General features: G+C 40.3%; 1 long non-coding RNA gene across 2 annotated transcripts in view; it reads right to left on the bottom strand.

Annotated features, from left to right (window-relative positions):
* Positions 1-385: 385 nt before the first annotated feature.
* LOC147574229 (uncharacterized) overlaps positions 386-19,479 on the bottom strand; it is a 64,248-nt gene continuing 45,154 nt past the window's right edge. For both annotated transcript variants that reach the window (XR_015244035.1, XR_015244036.1), the window contains exon 3: positions 386-1,106. This is a non-coding gene — a long non-coding RNA (uncharacterized LOC147574229). The remainder of the gene's footprint in view (positions 1,107-19,479) is intronic.

Genomic DNA, 19,479 nt, shown 5'->3' with positions numbered 1-19,479 from the left:
CACCGGCCATCTGTCTGGGGGTTGCCTGAAATCTTTTTGGAGGTTACTTGGAGGGTGCTGATGGAGACTACAGATGGAGGGCTAAAGGATTCACCTAAGGCTATCTTTTGGTGCTGCCACTACCATACGGTGTATCTTTTTGTTTTCTTATGGAAACTGCTCATTCTGGCAGGCGCTTACCCAGCCAATGAAGTAAAGCTCATCTAACAGGAAATCTCTATTTTTTTCTCTGAACTGCCGATTTCCCTCAGCAGGGAATTGAGGGATCCGGTGAACATTATTGGGACATTGGGGATGCCAACAAGAACAAGATGGTTCTTGTTTTCAAGTTGTTCATGGTCTACACTGGAGTTGGGGTAAAGGGACACACAAAACCAAAAATATATGCAATGACTGGTACTTTAATGGTGCTTTGTAGAAGTTACATTGTGGGCACAAGGGAAGGTTCCATTTATCTCAGATCGCACTCCCTATTTGTATCTCTTCTCTCTAGTGCAGAGCAGCTCGTATGTCATTTCTCGCCCCATCCCATTCACTTGATTTCACAAGTATTTATTGAGTATTAACTCTGTGGTCATTGCTGGGGCTGCAGCTATGTTGGACTTTTATTCCAGTTTGGGAATCAGATAATAAAAAAGTAAACAAGAGATTATATAGTGATAAGACAGGCTAAGGGATAGCTAGGGACCGTGGTGGTGGTGGGGGGGCATAAAAGGGGAAGGGTTGCAATGGTAGGCACAGAGATCACAGAAAGCCTGTGTGGGGAGGTGACATTTAGCTGAGACAGGATTGGTAAGAAGTAACCAGCCATAGGGGGATCTGAGGAAAAGCATTGCTCTCAGGTAAACTAGAAGGGCAAAGGCTGTAGGCAGGGAAAATTTTGGAGTGTTTCAGAAATGGAAAGGAACCAGTGTGACTACAACTTACAGTGAAGGGGGGCAGTATTGGGAGTTGAGCTTGGAGAAATTAGTAGTGGCCAGATCATAAGGTCTGTGCGACCTTGGTGGGGTTTGAATTTTATCCTCAGCGCAACTTGAAGAAGGAGGATATACTTTTCCAGTTATTGGGGTATATGTGTTTCTCATCCAGGGTACTCTCTTCAGCATCTGAAGGAAACAGAATTAGTAATTACAATATTGGCTGCTTGGTGAGCACAGAATTAGAGCAAAAATAAACAAAAGGTTTTGAGAGATATTTTGCATAGGCTATGGATGGGTACATACCATTGGGGATTTGCCCTTTTGAATGTCTGGATATTTGTGAGCACCTGATGTACTACATACCCTTGAACGAATTTTCCTTCTCCAGGTCGCCTTGATTTTTAGGGTTGACAGGAATCTCTTGTCCACACTGTCACCTTTCTTCACTTTCACAACTTTCAATACATTGAGGATCCTCAATTTATTTATTTATTTTTAAAACATTTTGTTTGTTTGTTTGTTTGTTTGTTTGTTTGTTTGTTTTGTAGTCTCCACACTCAGCATGGAGCCCAACGCAGGGCTTGAACTCAATGACTTTGAGATCAAGACCTGAGCTGAGACCAAGAGTCAAATACTCAACCAACTGAGCCACCCAAGTGCCTGGATCCTCAGTTTATAAATAATATTTAATCACCTCAAGAATCTAATCCAAAGCCTATTATATAATGGACCTTCATCAGAAGTATGTAGTTATATAATATCCCATCCACAGTTAGTGAATGATTGTTAGAATCAGTCCTAGAGAGTGAGACTTCCAGACTTGGTCTTTTGGTTTGGGGGTGAGTCTTCGTTTTAGGCTTGTCACCTATAATTACTGACCATAATATGAATATGCTTTAAAAAAAATTTCTTTAGGGGCGCCTGGGTGGCTCAGTCGGTTAAGCGGCCGACTTCAGCTCAGGTCATGATCTCGCGGTCCGTGAGTTCGAGCCCCGTGTCGGGCTCTGTGCTGACAACTCAGAGCCTGGAGCCTGTTTCAGATTCTGTGTCTCCCTCTCTCTGACCCTCCCCCGTTCATGCTTTGTCTCTCTCTGTCTCAAAAATAAATAAACGTTAAAAAAAAATTTTTTTTAAATTTTAATTCCAGTATAGTTAACACACAGTGTTATATTAGTTTCAGGTGTAAAATATAATGATTCAACAATTCTATACAGTACTTGGTGTTCTTCATGATAAGTGTATTCTTAATCTCCTTCACCTATTTCATCCATCCCCCACCCACCTCCACTCTGGTAACTGTTCTCTAGAGTTAAGAGTCTGTTTTTTGGTTTGTCTCTTTGTTTCCTTTTTTGTTTTATTGTTTTTTAAATTCCACATATGAGTGAAATCATATTGTGTTTATTTGTTGTTCTCTAACAGACTTATTTCACTTAGCTTTACACTTTCTAGTTCCATCCATGTTGTTGCAAATGGCAAGATTTCATTCTTTTTTATGTTTGAGTGATATTCCATCATATATATATATATTCTTCTTTATGCATTCACCTATCGCTGGACACTTGTTTCCATAATTTGGCTTCTGTAAATAATGCTGCAATAAACATAAGGGTGCATATATCTTTTTGAATTAGTGTTTTTGTGTTCTTTGGGTAAATACCCAGTAGTGGAATTGCTGGATCATATGGTCATTCTATTTTTACTTTTTTAAGGAACTTCCATACTGTTTTCCACAGTGGCTGCACCAGTTTGCATCCCCACCAACAACACATGAGGTTCCTTTTTCTCCATATCCTCACCAACACTTGTAGTTAAGATGTATATGGTTTTGATGTAAAATAGAATCTTTACCCAAAGGATCTGTCCACCTAGCAATTTAAAACCCAAATAAAATAAGTAGTGTTTCTTCTTTTGGGAACTCATCTGCTCATTCATCAAGTACATGGAGCTCCAGGCAGTGCAATGGGCACAGGGGATAGAACAGTTGCATGATGTACTCCCAGGCCCCGGGTCTGAAAAAGCTTTTAAGTGCATTTCCGGTCCTTAGAATGAACAAATTGTCCAATTACAAACTATATACTTATAACTGCCTGAATTTATAGGGTATGTTCTCTATTCAGCTTACAAATATCTGTCTTTAATTATCTTCCCAAGACTAACAGCCACCACACCACAGCTCCTGGTTTCTCCACTCGCCTCCCTCTTCCTTCTTCCTACCTCCAGAGCGCTTGCTGCTGTTGCCATGACAACCGGAATGAAAGCCTTGGAACCTTATATTTTATTATGGGTGCCTCCCCATAAGGACATTATTGTACGTCTGCCAAACTGGACTCTGGAGGCTCTTCTTTAAATATACCATTAAGTCATGTTAAAATAGGAACTCTAGAGGCAAGATTATGATGGTGTTTAATCAGGGACCTAGGAATTCTCAAATCTTGTTTTCAACCAGCCATTTCCTTCTTTGAGGTTTTCAAAGAAAATATGCACACAAATGACAAAGCAAGATCTAGGCATGCTTTACACCTAAACCCCATATGGCTTTCTAGTGACTACATCCAGGCCTGGTGGAGATCACTTTTGGCCTAAGCCAGGTTGGCCTGAGGAATCTACTTGACTAAGAAACAACTCAAATCTGTCCTCAGAGCCCCAGGCTCTGAGAGCCATCTGCCTGCTTGACATTTACCTTTGGGTGACTCTTAGACATGTTCACCGTACCAATCTTTCCATCCCTATTCTTCCCCTAGTCTTTCTCCTCTCAGTTAACATCTCCACCATTCAGCCAGTGGCCCAAGCCAGAAACCTGGGAGTCACCTTGAGTCTTCCCTTTCCCCGGCCTCACCCCATTCCTAACCCTTCCCTATCAAGTCCTGTCAGCTCTATCTCCAACATGAAACTCGAAGAGGTCTGCTTCTCTACATCTCCACTCCCTCCTCTTTACAGCAAAACATAGTCATCTTCGTCCTGGATTGTAATAGAATTCTGACTCTTCTCCCCAGTTCCACTTGTTTTCCCCTGAAGCCCTTCTCCATAGAGCAGCTAGATTGTAACACTTTTTTTGTTTGGTTTTGTTTTTTTAATGTAATTTATTGTCACATTGGCTTAGGTACAACACCCAGTGCTCATCCCAACAAGATTGTATCACTTTGTACTTTGAAACTCTTCATGGAATACTTGGAATAAAATCCATATTCTTCATGCTGGCCTACAGGGCTCTGCCCTGAGCTCTCTGAGCAAACTTTCAAGCCTCATCTTGTACCATTCTCCACCTGGCCTCTACTCCAGTCATACTTTTCATTCCTCAACCCCCATGTGGCTTGCAAATATCTGTCAATCAATTTCCTTCGAAGTCAAATAGCTGCCATAGGTCCTGGTTTGTGGACCACGTTCGTTCCTCCCACCCATGCCTTTACACTTTCAACAACTTCTGCCTGGAACACGTCTTCTCCACTCTTTGCCAGCTCTTTTCCTAGTGGCTGTCTCCTCTTCAACCTTGAGGTCTCAGTGAAATGTCACCTTCTCAACAAGCCCTTCCCTGACCACCCTATCCAAAATGGCCCTGCCTCCTCAATGATCCTCTATCAGTGCATCCTGTGTATTTCCTAAACTATACTTCCCAGAATATATAACCATTTTGTTTACTTGTTTGTGTATTTACTAAGTTTGTCTTCCCAAGTAGGAATGTCAATTCCTTGAAGGCAGGGACTATATCTGTTTTATTCACACTGAATGGCACATAAGAAGAGCATAATTAGTATCTCTTAGATACATGAATGATCCTGCTTGAAATTCTGGCAGCAACATCTGCACCCAGGAAAGAAATAAGAAATTCTTTTTCCCATTCATCCTTCACTGTCCTAGTCAGGATCTTGATGGATCATACAAATGAAGATATTTTAATGAAGGAATTATTTCTTTAAAATTTTTTTTTCATGTTTATTTATTTTTGTGAGAGAGAGAGACAGGGAGACACAGAATCTGAAGCAGGTTCCAGGCTCTGAGCTGTCAGTACAGAGCCCGATGAGGGGCTCGAGCCCATGAACAGCGAGATCATAGCCTAAGCGGAAGTGGGACACTTAACCAACTGAGCCATCCAGGCACCCAAAGGAATTATTTCTTTTTTTTTAAAAAAAATGTTTATTTATTTAGTTTTGAGTGAGAGAGAGAGCATGAGTGTGGGAGGGGCAGAGAGAGAAAGAGAGAGGATTTCAAGCAGGCTCTGCACTCTCAGCCCAGAACCTGATGTGGGACTCAAACTCACAAACCGTGAGATCATGCCCTAAGCCAAAATCAAGAGTCAGATGCCACCCAGGTGCCCCTAATGAAGGAATTGCTAACTGAGACATGGGCAGGGTTATGAGAACCAACACAGGATGTTGAGACACCAAAGACTGGCATGAGCATGGAGCGATTATACCCCCCAAAAGGTGAGGACAAAGGAAGCAAACGAATGGTGTCCCTATGGCCCAGTAATAGCTGGAGCTTTGGAGGAAGGGCCACCCAGCTAGAGATGTAGTCTGGAGAAACATAGCCACTGCCAGATTGGCAACAGCTAAGCAGGATAGGAATAGCCAAAGAAATACCCCATCCTGACTCTCCTCTCACTCTCTCATCGATGATCCATGCCCTTTCTTGGCTAAAACCAAGTAAAAACCAGCCTGCAAGGAAATGCAGGTGAATGAATCCATTTGTAGCCCAGCCTTTCAAAGCACAGAGCAGGTGATAAATGGAGAATGATCAGCAGCGATGTGACTCCTAGCAACCGTAACTCAGACTGGTCTTACTCCTATGATTTAGAGGTCAATCAAATTTGGGGTTTATGCTTGGAATATAACTACCATTTATACCATTGTGCCTAAGGAAAAACCATTTGGATTTTTTAAGCAACGAACTTACTAATAAACTTGGGAACATAATTCACTAGGGCATTTATAGTGCCTTTATAGTGAACGAGTGGGTGAGGTGTTTTTATTATTAATAAGCATAGCACAGCCTGCTCAAAGAAAGAAAGAAAGCTCCCATTATCTTATTTGGCTACCTCATAAATTGAATTATGAGGCATTTTGGTAATATACATAGTATCCTCACAAAATACATGGGACCAGTATCTGGCAAATTAGATTTCTAGGTCCTGTCAATCCAGTTACAGAGAAAATATAGCTAGAATTTTTTTCTGAGTCAAAAACCTTAAAGTCTTTGAGTACCGGTTTTCATCCTGCTCTCAATAGTTGCTATGTGAGAATGTCCATTTCTGGTTCATTTTAGTCTGTAAATACAGAATTGCACCCTGTTTATTTCAGGGATATTGGTCATCTTGGAGTTTTCACAAGGGTTTACAAACTATGCTGGAGGAAATAAGAAGTGAAATGCAAGTCTTCCTAACAGCTGACAATGCAGCTTTGGGGAAAATGCCATTTCATCTTTGTAAATTTAGCACTGGGAGTTGGGGCTGAGTTGCATGGCTAGGGGAATAACCATGTCAATATACAATTCCTCTCTAAAAATCTTTGTTTTACAATATGACTTGAATGCTCAGACAGCTATATTGAATATCTCAATAGGAGTAGAAGGGCATTAGGATAAAGAGGCAGCTGCCAAATATATTGTATCTTTGTTAATTAAATGCTAGATCTGTAAATGGGGCTCCATAATAGCAAACAGCAACCTCATTTCCAATTCATTTTTCTCTTTGCTTAAAATTCTCTAAATATTGGAAATAAGAACCACCAATATTTAATAAGAATGTCCCCCCCCACCTTGTCTACTCTCTGCATTGCGTAGCCAGAAAGAATGCAATATGTTTATTGTGTTTATTGATTTATTTACACTTACAAAAATAATAGAATGCTGGTTTAAGACAGGCTTGATTTTATCTTTCCACTGTGTAGAAAAGAGGCAAATTATTCTAGGGCTTTAAATGTTTGAAATACAGAGGCTTGTGAGGAAAATTCAAATCTGCCTCTGATTTCCCTCTGTTCTGGGATTCTGCAAACAGAAAATCCTCTCCTAAAAAAAAAAAAAATATATATATATATATATATATATATATAAATTTTTTTTTTCAACGTTTATTTATTTTTGGGACAGAGAGAGACAGAGCATGAATGGGGGAGGGGCAGAGAGAGAGGGAGACACAGAATCGGAAACAGGCTCCAGGCTCTGAGCCATCAGCCCTGAGCCTGACGCGGGACTCGAACTCACGGACCGCGAGATCGTGACCTGGCTGAAGTCGGACGCTCAACCGACTGCGCCACCCAGGCGCCCCTATATATATATATATATATATATATGCACACAAACACATATATACATATACATTTATATAAATATATATGTGTATATATATATATTTATAAACTACCTGGCACATAACCCAAGAAAAGCGAAGCAGGGTAGATGGCAAAGTGAAACATAAACCCAGTGGAAAAATGTTTGGAAAGCCACTCTTTACCAATAAATATCTTAATTAAATCATCTAGGACCTTATTCCGTAATGATATGCACCAGGTGTCTCTGCCTCCATTTAATCACCTCAGCATTATTCCCCTTTCAGAAATGATACATACTGTTGAGGTGTATCCAGCTGAAAGACACATCAACACAAAGTGCAATGCTATTCAAATGTGGGGTTTTTTTCAGTGTATATTTTTAAATGGCCTCATTTCTTCCACTATCTATAGACTGATCATAATGGATCACCCAGGTTAAAGGATGAAGTAGAAATAAGGGATGAAGTAGAAATAAGGCACTACCACATTTATAGACATGAAAACACAGTAACTGTAGGTTTATGGAAACTAAGCTTAAGAAATATGCAAGGCACTTACTGGTTTCTTTCAGAAACCTCTAAGATGTGGGAGAAATATGTGTGAGATTTGGGCTTTCGTTTATTCAAATATGAGGAATTTGTCCGCTAGAGTCAACTGACTGATAGTAGATGGGAAGGATTAGTGTGGGTCTTATTTGGCAGGCTTCTCGGTAGAAACCCATATGCTCTCTGACATTGATTATAATTATTTTTCCATCATTCCCAGGTTAAGTTCTTAGCAGGAATGTGAGCCAACTCTCTCCCTACGAAGGCTCCTGCTGTGAAACCATTTCTGGCAATGAATCTTTAACAAAAGATCAGGAACTTGACATTTCTTTTTAAGCACGAGAAGAAAATGTGTGCAATGTTGGAAGCAAATATAGGGATAGAAAGAGCTTCTAAACAGTCACAGGGAGGAGCAGTGAATCAGGAAGAAACATTACATGATATACCAGTGGCTTTATTTTTGTGAAACAGCAACTAATGACTAGGTATGGCATATGTAGACTATATACTGTTATGCTTCGGTGTCTTTAAAGTAGAAGGAGGGACAATGTATTTAATTGTTGTTTTGGACCAGGTGTATCTTTATGATTTTATATTCAACTGATCTTCAAGGAGATTGTTAGGATAGTGGTTGAAACAGAAATTTAGGATAATATTTTAAGAAACAGAAAAGGCAATCATTCTTGTTTTAATTGACTAGACCCGCAGAGTTAAAAAAAATTTTTTTTCAGAAATGATGTGTACATTTGTGAATTTATTAATCTGATTTTCAGGGTGAGTTCTTGGTGGAAAGGCTAAATAAAGTACCAGGATGCTTCCAGGGTGAGAATTTTTCATCCTCACAGTGTCCATCTACAGTAAGAAAATTGCTTCAAAATTAATTTGAAGAGCAACAGATGCAGAAAATGGCATGGTGATAAAAAAAAAATTACCAAATTAAACATAAAAGAGTGTCAACTTCTCTCCTAAAGGATGGTAATTCTACCTCATGGCTTAGTGCATTGTAATGATTGGTTTCCTCATTAAAATCAAATGCAGAGGGGCGCCTGGGTGGCGCAGTCGGTTAAGCGTCCGGCTTCAGCCAGGTCACGATCTCGCGGTCCGTGAGTTCGAGCCCCGCGTCAGGCTCTGGGCTGATGGCTTGGAGCCTGGAGCCTGTTTCCGATTCTGTGTCTCCCTCTCTCTCTGCCCCTCCCCTGTTCATGCTCTGTCTCTCTCTGTCCCAAAAATAAATAAAAACGTTGAAAAAAAAATCAAATGCAGAATATAATTAAGTAAATCCTTCAGCTTACATGTCTTTTAAAATTCCACTAGCATGGGGTGCGTGGGTGGCTTAGTTGGTTAAATGTCTAACTCTTGATTTTGGCTCAGGTCATCATCTCACAGTTCATGAGTTTGAGCCCCCTGTTGGGCTCTCCTCGAAGAGCCTGCTTGGAATTCATCTCTCTCCCTGTCTCTCTGCCCTCCCCCACTTGCACTCTTCTCTCTCAAAGTAAATAAATAAACATTAAAAAAAAAAATTCTGCTAGTGTGGTGGGTACTAAGGAAGGAACTGGTGATGAGCACTGGGTGTTGTACGTAAGTGATGAATCACTGAATTCTACTCCTGAAACCAATGTTACATTGTATTTAAATTTTTAAAAACTTGGCTCAAAAAATGAAATAAAATAAAATTCCACTAGCCGAGGGACTCACCAGAGGAAGTAATAAGTACTTTATTTTTTTTTATTTTTTTTATAATTTTTTTAACGTTTATTTATTTTTGAGACAGGGAGAGACAGCATGAACGGGGGAGGGTCAGAGAGAGAGGGAGACACAGAATCTGAAACAGGCTCTAGGCTCTGAGCTGTCAGCACAGAGCCTGACGTGGGGCTCAAACTGACGGACTGCAAGATCATGACCTGAGCCGAAGTTGGATGCTTAACCGACTGAGCCACCCAGGTGCCCCAATAAGTACTTTAATGAATGCCTTTCACCATAAATGTAGTTCAGATGAGACTTAAAGTCAGCTCAAATAACATAATAGGCACTTTTAGCCACTGGACTAATAAACATTTTTTTTTTTTTTTTTTTTTGCTGAATTAGACTCTTCTAACCTTTTGGATAAAGTTCCTATTGGTATTTCTCTTCCTACCTCTGTGAAAACTGTAACCAAAATAGATGTGTACATGTTTATACACGAGAATGAGATTAAATGAAAAGTTTGATTTAAAAAGGACACCACATATTATTGAAAACCAAAATGTATCACAGCAGTGACCCCATGCATGTTACATCAAAATTCATTGCAGGAGGATAAATCATCCTTGTTTTTAGATATGGAAAATGCATATTGTTCTTCCTGTTTTAACATGTAAATTTACATTCATTTACAAAATCACAATTCAATTTCTATCTCAAATTTTGATTGTCATTATTATATTAATAAAAAATCACATTTCTAGAAACAATTATAATTACTTATCTTTCGGGTCTATTGTTACTGTCTTGATTTGGCATCACCAACACTTCTCACTACAGGTGAAGATGTTAATCATACTGGGGGAAAAAACTAATAACTATTCTCCAGTGCTAGGCAAATGAACATATCTGCCTGGATGGGAGAAACCTAAAAAATTCCAATAGTCTGCCTTATCTCTTCTATCAGCATAACAGCTAACATTTATCACATGTGCAAGACTGCCGGACATTTTACATGCATTCTCTCATTTAATTCTCATAAATCTCTTAAATATCACATTTAAGCCCCCAACAACCCTATGAGAGAGGTACTAATATCCTCATTTATACTGAGAAAACTGAAGCATAGAGAGATTGAGTGGCTTGTCCAAAGTCATACAGGCAGGAAGCCATCTTTTGTAATCCTCTGTATCAGTTGCATCTTCCAGGAAGCAGACCCTGAGATGGAGTTTAGAGTGTAAGGAGTTGATTTTGGTGAAATGCCTGTAATAGAAAAAAAGGGGGAGGAAGCAGGATAGGACAGGTAAAGCCTCTGGACCCTGGTGTGGATCTGCCACTTGTGAAAGAAAAGTAGGGAGGAAAAAAGATTGAATAAGGAGATGCTTAGAACAAAGTTTTGGCCAACTCACTTGGAAGCTCTGGAGTAAAGATTGACAATCAGAGGGTATCTCTGTTGGGCAGAACTAGTCAGGCTCTCATATTTCCATCATGTTCAGTTATTTTCCAGGGAAAAGCATGGCCTCAGCTCAAAAATTGAGTATAGTCTGAGACACTGCAGCTGGAGATCATCTGCTAATTGCTCCCCCTGCAGCTGGATGGAAGTTCTTTCTCGAAGGGGGATCCAAGTAGTACATCTTCCTGACCGTCACAGTCCACCCTTTCACCATCCAGATCCGCCACTTCACATTTGACGATCAGCTCCTCCAGGACTGTGGTGGGTCTTTCTTCTTGCAGAGAAACTTAGAAGAGGGAGGTTAGTAGGATGAACTATAGTCCTTATCACTGCAGTGGCCTTGGGGCCACAAGTGGTACTAATTCTCTCCCTTCTCCACTATCTATTCTAAATTTATTTGCCCTTATCTATTATCTCTATTGGTCTCAGTGACTTACCTGGTGGTGAAACACAACCTTCATTTCTGATGGGTCTGAGCCACTGGTGACCATACCTTTCTCAGGCTTTGGTTGCTGTACTTGTCCCTATACATTCTTAGTTGGGCAAGGAGATACTATATAAAGCACTCAGTGGATCACCTGAATCCCATACATATTCCTCCTTCCTGCCATTTTGTAACAACAGCCAATTACTTTTGCCAAGATGGTGAGTCTTGCTTGCTCATCCGTGGACACAGGGATTAAAAATGTCCAGGCAGGAGCCATAACTTGTAGTTCAAGTGGAGTTCTTGCTGGTTCCCCAATCATGACTTTTTTTTTTTATTTATTCATTTTGAGAGATGAGAGAGAGAGAGAGAAGAGAGATAATCCCAAGCAGGATCATTTCTGTCAGTACAGAGCCCCATGTGGGGCATGATCTCATGAACGGCAAGATCATGACCTGAGCCAAAATCAAGAGTCGCCCACTCAACCAACTGAGCCACCCAGATGCCCCAATCATGGCTTTTTATTGGGCAACTGCTCTCAGCCTTGTGCTCTCCATACCAGCTTTCTTTGGATGATGTATGTTAAGCAATACCCACATTAGCTGCCTATCTATTTTGCCCCTTAGGATTCTATTAACCATCTCCACAGCTTTCTTTGAGTCAAGCCCCCTTGGCTGCCATTCCACTTTGCTGGTCATGGCAATAATTGTGGGATCCCCGCCCACCCCCCCCCCCCCTTGGCTTATGGTAGTTAGGTGCTGCCCCCTAGTCTCTACTGCTTCAGGGCCCCATCAGGCCCATTTTTGTCAGTGGGCCAAGCTCTATGACAGTCTCTCCTACTGGTAACCCTAGCCACCACTGAAACTTTAACTGATGCTGGTGCCTCTCTCACTAGCATATTCCTGATAGCTTTGACAAATGTAGCGTTGTCTGGGTATATGTAATATACATACATGTAGTATCCTTTGGTAGGTCATCCGGCCTCACAAAATATCTATTCCAATGTGTTTACTTCTCTCGCTTTCTTGATTCTTTCCTCTACCATCTGTCAGAGCAATTCAGATGTTTTGACTTCATTCAGAGTGGACCATCACTTTCTCCATGTTTCTAAGAGCTGCCCTAGCAGTGAATTTGCACCATCCCCTGGGGTTCTTGCTCAATATTAAATCCCATATCCTGGGAGGGTAGAGATATGAGATTCCAATAAACTGTACTTTTTCTAGTGTTAGGTTCTGGCTCCCTTGATCAAGCACCCTCAAAATTTCATCCCACGAGTACTCTCAGTCTCCTACTGGAACATGCTGGCTCATTTTTACAGCTCCATTTGGGAATAGTCCCTTTCCTCCTTTTTCAGACCCAGCTCAATTATGCTGCCACTTAATGTAGTTTTTGATCTAGAATCCAGGGGAGGAGCTGAGGCAGATGCTGATGGGGATCCCTGTTGTCTTGTGAGGTTGAGCCTTCTCTGGTATCTTTTCACACCTGACCGCTAGCTTTAATAGAGAGGGGGCACCTCTGCAGTCTCTCAGGGTTCAGAGGAGTCCAGTGCATCAAAATAGGGGCATGTGCCAGATGGCCCATCCCATGTGTCATGGTCCCAAGTTTCACACACCAGGGATGGACTCAGATGAGCACTCAAACATGTTTGAAGCTCTGCAATACAAATTATTAAATCTGGAGTTTGTACTGTTGGCTCCACCCTCAGCTCTAGGAGGGGTCATATGACTGGCACCTGGTTAACCGAAGTGTTGCATTCTCAGCCACAATGATTCTTTTGTGGGGAACATGTGAGCAATCTAGGCCAGTGCATGTCAGGACTTTAGATTGTTGGGAATGGGAAGTTTCTTTTTGTCCTTGGAGCTATAAGGAAATTAACCTGCCACTGCTGGTCACCATCTTCCTACCATGAAAGGAATGTATGCCTGGAAATAAAGCCAGCAGAGAGATAGGAAGATCAGAGACATCCAGAGAGCTGTGGTCCTGATACCATCGTTTAACCCCCTGACTCCAGATGTGCCTGAAACCAGTATATTCCCAGGCTTTTTAGCTAGTTAAGCCAATACCTTCTTTTTTGGTATTTATTTATTTATTTATATGTTGAGAGAGAGGGGAAGGGCAGAAGGAGAGAATCCCAATCAGGTTCTGCACTGCCAGCCCCGATGAGGGGCTCCAACTCATGAATGGTGAGATTATGACCTGAGCCGAAATCAAGAGTTGGACGCTTAACTGACTGAGCCACCCAGGCACCTCACCTTCTTTTTTGTCTTTTTAGATAATTTAGGCTTGGATTTTCATCACTTGAAAATAACTGGCTCCTGATAGTCATTCATCCAATCAGTATTGGCTGTGTGTCAGACATTGTTCCCGTGTAGAAATATAGCAGTGAACAAAATAGGCATCTCTTTGTCGGCCTACAACTTATATTCAGAACTTACATTCTAGGGTAAAGAAAAGAAGAAGGGAAAAAAGCAAATATGCAAACATTGTATATCAGTTGGTGACTAGTTTTGTGGGGAAAAAAATAAAGCTGGGTAAGAGGAAGGATATGTTGTAGGATACTCAGGGAAGGACTCACTGCTACGGTGACTTTGAGTAGAGACTTAAGGTATGTTAGGGGAAAGAGCCATGAGATAATCAGTAGGAAGTTTCCAGGAAGAAGGAGCAGCAAGTTCAAAGGCTCTGAGGTGGACGTATGTTTGCAGAGCAATGAGGCCGAAGTGTTGGCAATGTGACAAGGAAGGAGGTGAGAATAGAATATGATGTCAGAGAAATAGCAGGTTGAAACCATCGAGGCCCTTGACAGCCATTTGAGCTTTGTAGTTTTACTTAACGTGGCATGTGAATCCATTGGCGGGTTTTAAGAAAAATAATGACACAGGCTAACTTTTATTTTAAAAGAATTAATTGGATCGTTGAATGGAAGGGGCAAAGGTAGGAGCAAGGAATCCAGTTAGGAAACTGCAATAATATAGATGAGAGTTGATGGTGGCCAGGGCAGGGTGTCCAGTGAAATCAGAGAGAAATGGACTGATATGGGGTAGACCAGACAGGATTTGCTCACTAAGTGGATGTGGGGATAGGAGAAAGAAAGGAGTCAAGGATGACTCCAAGGTCTGTGGCCTGAGCGATTGGAAGTTTGTGATAAAATTGCAGTCATTTTCTGTTAAGCCTGAGATCTCTATCAGATATCCAAGATCTGACACTCACACATTTAGGGGAGAGGTCTAGAACAGAGATATATGTTGGGGAGTCATCAGTGCATAGATGGTATTTAAAGCTGTGAGACAGAATAAAACATGAATATAGACCAAGAAGAGATATGAGGGCTGAATCCTGCAACACTTCTGTATTTAGAGGTCAGAGAAATGAAGAGGAACCAGTAAAGAACACTGAGAAGGAACAACCGTTGAGTTGGTTGATTTTGTATATAGTGAAAAAAATTCTTTAAGGAGGAAGTGATTGGCCATGTAAAAATTACAAAAGGTGTTGATTTCTAGGACAAGAAAAACGAGGGCAGGAATTTTATTACTGGGCAATGTGGAGCTATTTTAGCACTTACTGCTGTCTTACATACTGACAACTGACATGATCATTTTCACTCTCCTCCCATTTAGATATAAGCTTTGCATCATTGTTTTGTTCATGAATGCATTCCTAGTATCTAGAAAAGTGTCTGGTATATGGTAAGTGTTCAATAAATATTTCCTGAATGAAAAAATTGTGAAAAATAAGAAAAAAATATTTCTCAATCTCTTTTACAAAAAATATCTTGCATTTTATATTTTGGTAGAGGAAGTGATTGTGTAGCACTAGATTTTGAATTATGTTGAAAATTTGGCAAGTGGGGCGCCTGGGTGGCGCAGTCGGTTAAGCGTCCGACTTCAGCCAGGTCACGATCTCGCGGTCCGTGGGTTCGAGCCCCGCGTCAGGCTCTGGGCTGATGGCTCGGAACCTGGAGCCTGTTTCCAATTCTGTGTCTCCCTCTCTCTCTGCCCCTCCCCCGTTCATGCTCTGTCTCTCTCTGTCCCAAAAATAAATAAAAAACGTTGAAAAAAAAATTTAAAAAAAAAAAAAAAAGAAAATTTGGCAAGAGATTTAACCTCACCAAGGTTTTGTTTCCTTATCCATAAAATAAGCTGAACAAAAATAAGGCATGTTTGAGAATGTACCCAGAACGTAGTAGGTACTCAATAAATGCTTTATAAATCTGGAAAAGATGGCCAGACCACACAGTGGCATGCAAATGTATTCCAGATAAATAAATCATTTGACATGGTGTCATTGATTTGAGAAGTGAGTCAGAAAAAGAAAAGTAAGTTGCATTTCCAACTAAAGGTACTTGAGTGCATCTCAAAGTGAAATAAGGGCCAAAACACATTCAGATTCATGTTGCTATTATGGTTGTTTCACGTTAAAATACATTAGCTTTGAGGTGTGTGGGGTGTGTGTGTGTGTGTGTGTGTGTGTGTGTGTGTGTGTGTAAGCGCACATGTACTTTTAATCCTCTTTATCTATTTCTCACCCATCCCCCCTCCCACTTCCCCTCTGGCAACCAGTTTTGTTCTGTGTATTTAGGAACTGTTTGTGTCTTTTTCTTTGTCAATTCATTTGTTTTGTTTCTTAAATTCCACATATGACCGAAATCATGTTGCCTTTCTCTGACTGACTTACCTCACTTAGGTCCAATAATGTTGTTCCTAATGCCAAGATGTCATTCTTTTTTATGGCTAAGTAATATTCCATTGTATATGTATACTTCTACTTCTCCTTTCCCTCCATCTCCCCGCCTCCTCCTCGTCCTTTCTCTTCTCCTTTTCCTTCTTAATACCACATCTTCTTTATCCATTCATCTATCCATGGACAACTGGGTTGCTTCCATATCTTGGCTATTCTAAATAATGCTTCAATACATAAAGCGTACACATATCTTTTCGAATTAGTGTTTTCATTTTCTTTGGGTAAATACCCAGTAGTAGAATTACTGGATTATATGGTAGTTCTATTATTAACTTTTTTGAGGAAAATTCATACTGTTTTCCACAGTGGCTGTACCAGTTGCATTCCCACCAACAGTGCACAAGAGTTCCTTTTTCTCTACATCCTCGCCAAAACTTGTTATTTCTTGTGTTTCTTATTTTAGCTATTCTGACAGATGTAAGGTGATATCTTACTGTGGTTTTGATTTGCATTTCCCTGATGATTAGCGATGTTAAGCATTTTTTATGTGTCTGTTGGCTATCTATATGTCTTCTTTGTAAAAGTATCTATTCAGTTTCTTTGCCCATTTTTAATTGGATTATTTGTTATTTTTGTATTTAGTTATATAGGTTCTTTATGTATTTTGGATATTAACCCATTATTAGATATATCATTTGCGAATATCTTCTCCAATTTAATAGGTTGCCTTTTTGTTTTGTTGATGCTTTCCTTCACTGTGCAAAGGGCTTTTTTTTTTTCTTTTTCTTTTTTAGTACATCGTGTCTTATTATTCATTCTGTAGTTCAAGTCTCATTACGTTATAGATCTAGGATGGATAGATTTTTTTTTAAGTTTGTTTTTAATTTGAGTGTAGCTGACACACAATGTTACATTAGTTTCAGGTGTGCAACATAGTGATTCAACAAGACTATACATTATTGACAATAGCCAAATTATGGAAGCTGCCCAAGTGCCCTTTCATAGATGAATGCATAAAGAAGATGTGGTATATACAGACACAATGGAATATCATTCAGCCACACACACACAAAAAAAGAAATCTTAGCATTTGTAATGACATGGATGAAGCTAGAGAGTATAATGCTAAGAGAAATAAATCAGAGAAAGACAAATACTACATGATTTCACTCATATGTGGGATTTAATCAACAAAACAAATGGGAGAGAGACAAACCAAGAAGCAGACTCGTAACTATGGAGAACAAACTGATGGTTACCCGAGGAAGGTGGATGGGGATGGGCATTAAGGAGCGCGCTTGTTATGATGAGCACTGGGTGATGTATGGAATTGTTAAATCGCTATATTGTATGCCCCAAACTAATAGAACACTGTATGTTAACTATACTGGAATTAAAAAATTTTAAAAACCACAACTCTATACATTATGCTATGCTCACCACAAGTGTAGGTATCTGCCATCTTACAATACCACTGACTGTATTTCCTATGATGTACCTTCTATTCCTGTGACTTATTCATTACGTAACTGAAGCCTGGATCTTCCACTCCCTTTCAACCATTTTACCCATTCTCCCACCTCCCTCCCCTCTGGCAACCATCAGTTTGTTATGAATAAACCATCAGTTTATTTATAGGTCTGGTTCTGCTTTTTGTTTGGTTGTTTATTCATTTGTTTTGTTTGAAATTTTTTTAATATTTATTTATTGTTGAGAGAGAGAGAGAAAGAGAGAGCAGGAGAGGGTCAGAGAGAGAGGGAGACACAGAACCTGAAGCAGGTTCCTGGCTCCGAGCTGCCAGCACAGAGCCTGACGTGAGGTTCAAACTCACAAACTGCGAGATCTTGACCTGAGCTGAAGTTGGAGGCTTAACTGACTGAACCACCCAGGTGTCCCTGTTTTGTGTTTTAGATTCCACGTATAAATGAAATCATATGATATTTGTCTTTTCCAGTCTGATTTATTTCACTTAGCATAATACCCTCTAGGTCTAGGACGGGTAGACTTTGGTGAGACCACTTTCCCTACACCTACACCTTCCCGTAGATTACCCTGATCTGAACCTTAGAGAAAGCACCAGAGTTCAGTGGAGCATATATCAAGGCTTGGAAAAACTATAAATTTGTCGAGATCAAAGTGTTAACTTCAAAAGGTTAACTAGGAAGCTCCTCGAGGATCTGGTAGGTTTAAAGTAGGTAAAGATTATATTTTAAAGGAGATTGGCCTTTAGCAGGGGAAAAATGTGCTGAGTGAGGAGGTTTAAAAGGGGATGGGATAATTACTTGGAGTTGAGAATTATTCTGGATTATCACTTAAGCACCCTGGGCATGTAGCCAAATCTCTTGGGTTAATATTTCTTTTCTTTTGTTTTCCAGGATTAGGCAACAGCATAGCCTTCTGTCATTTTGCATTTCTTTATCTATTAAACAGTCAACCTGCTGTCTCTTTGGACCCAGAATATTTGGCTATCATCATACCCTTAATAGATAACCATAATCAATAACACGTTGGTATTGATGTATTAAAACTGGACATCTTGGGGGAGGGGGATGGCAAGATGGTAATTAAAGTTCTGATCCTTTGGAAATCAGGTCTCATGGCCAGGTACTAGACATTATAAGATCCTAAGAATTTGAAAGACAAATATTTAGAGAAAACCTCCAAGGACAGACTTCCAAAAAGGGACAAAGTTCATATTAGTATGCCACTCTTATAGCTCTCTTCATAAAATTATCTTTTGCCATGACATGTGGGTTATTACAACAATAGGGGAAGAGAGGCTGAATCAGAAAGGATTTTGAAATGAGACAACTGGAAAAGGGATTTTAAAGTCTTAAAGTGTACCCCTCAAGGAAATGGCTCAAAGCATCACATTGTAGATTCCTTACTTGGACTTCACAGAGGCATAATCACTACATCTAACTGGTCTTGGGGGTGCCGAGTGGCTCAGTCTGTTGAGCGTTGGACTCTTGATTTCCACTTGGGTCATGATCTCATAGTTTGTGAGTTCGAGCCCCATATCAGGCTTTGTGCTGACAGAGCAGAGTCTGCTTGGGATTCTCTCTCTCTCTCAAAATAAAAAAAAAAAATTAAGGTTTATTTATTTATTTTTTGAGAGAGAGAGAGCAAGCAGGGGAAAGGCAGGGAGAGAGGAGACAGAGAATTTTTTTAATGTTTATGTATTTATTTAAGAAAAAAATTTTAATGTTTATTTATTTTTGAGAGAGAGAGACAGAGCATGAGCAGGGGAGGGCAGAGAGAGAGGGAGACACAGAATAATCCGAAGTAGGATCCAGGCTCTGAGTTGTCCACACAAAGCCTGATGTGGGGTTTGAACCCATGAACCATGAGAGCATGACCTGAGCTGAAGTCAGATGTTCAACCGACTGAAACACCCAGGTGCCCCAATGTTTATTTATTTTTGAGAGGGGGCACACATACAGAATCTGAAGCAGGCTCCAGACTCTGAGCTGTCAGCACAGAGCCCGATGAGGGGCTTGGACTCATGGACCATGAG

Source organism: Puma concolor, chromosome E1, assembly GCF_028749965.1.
Source record: "Puma concolor isolate L17-30 chromosome E1, mPumCon1.1.hap2, whole genome shotgun sequence".
Classification (NCBI taxonomy): domain Eukaryota; kingdom Metazoa; phylum Chordata; class Mammalia; order Carnivora; family Felidae; genus Puma; species Puma concolor.
The sequence above is the reverse complement of the archived record's forward strand: the minus strand, read 5'-3'. Positions and strand labels throughout refer to the sequence as shown.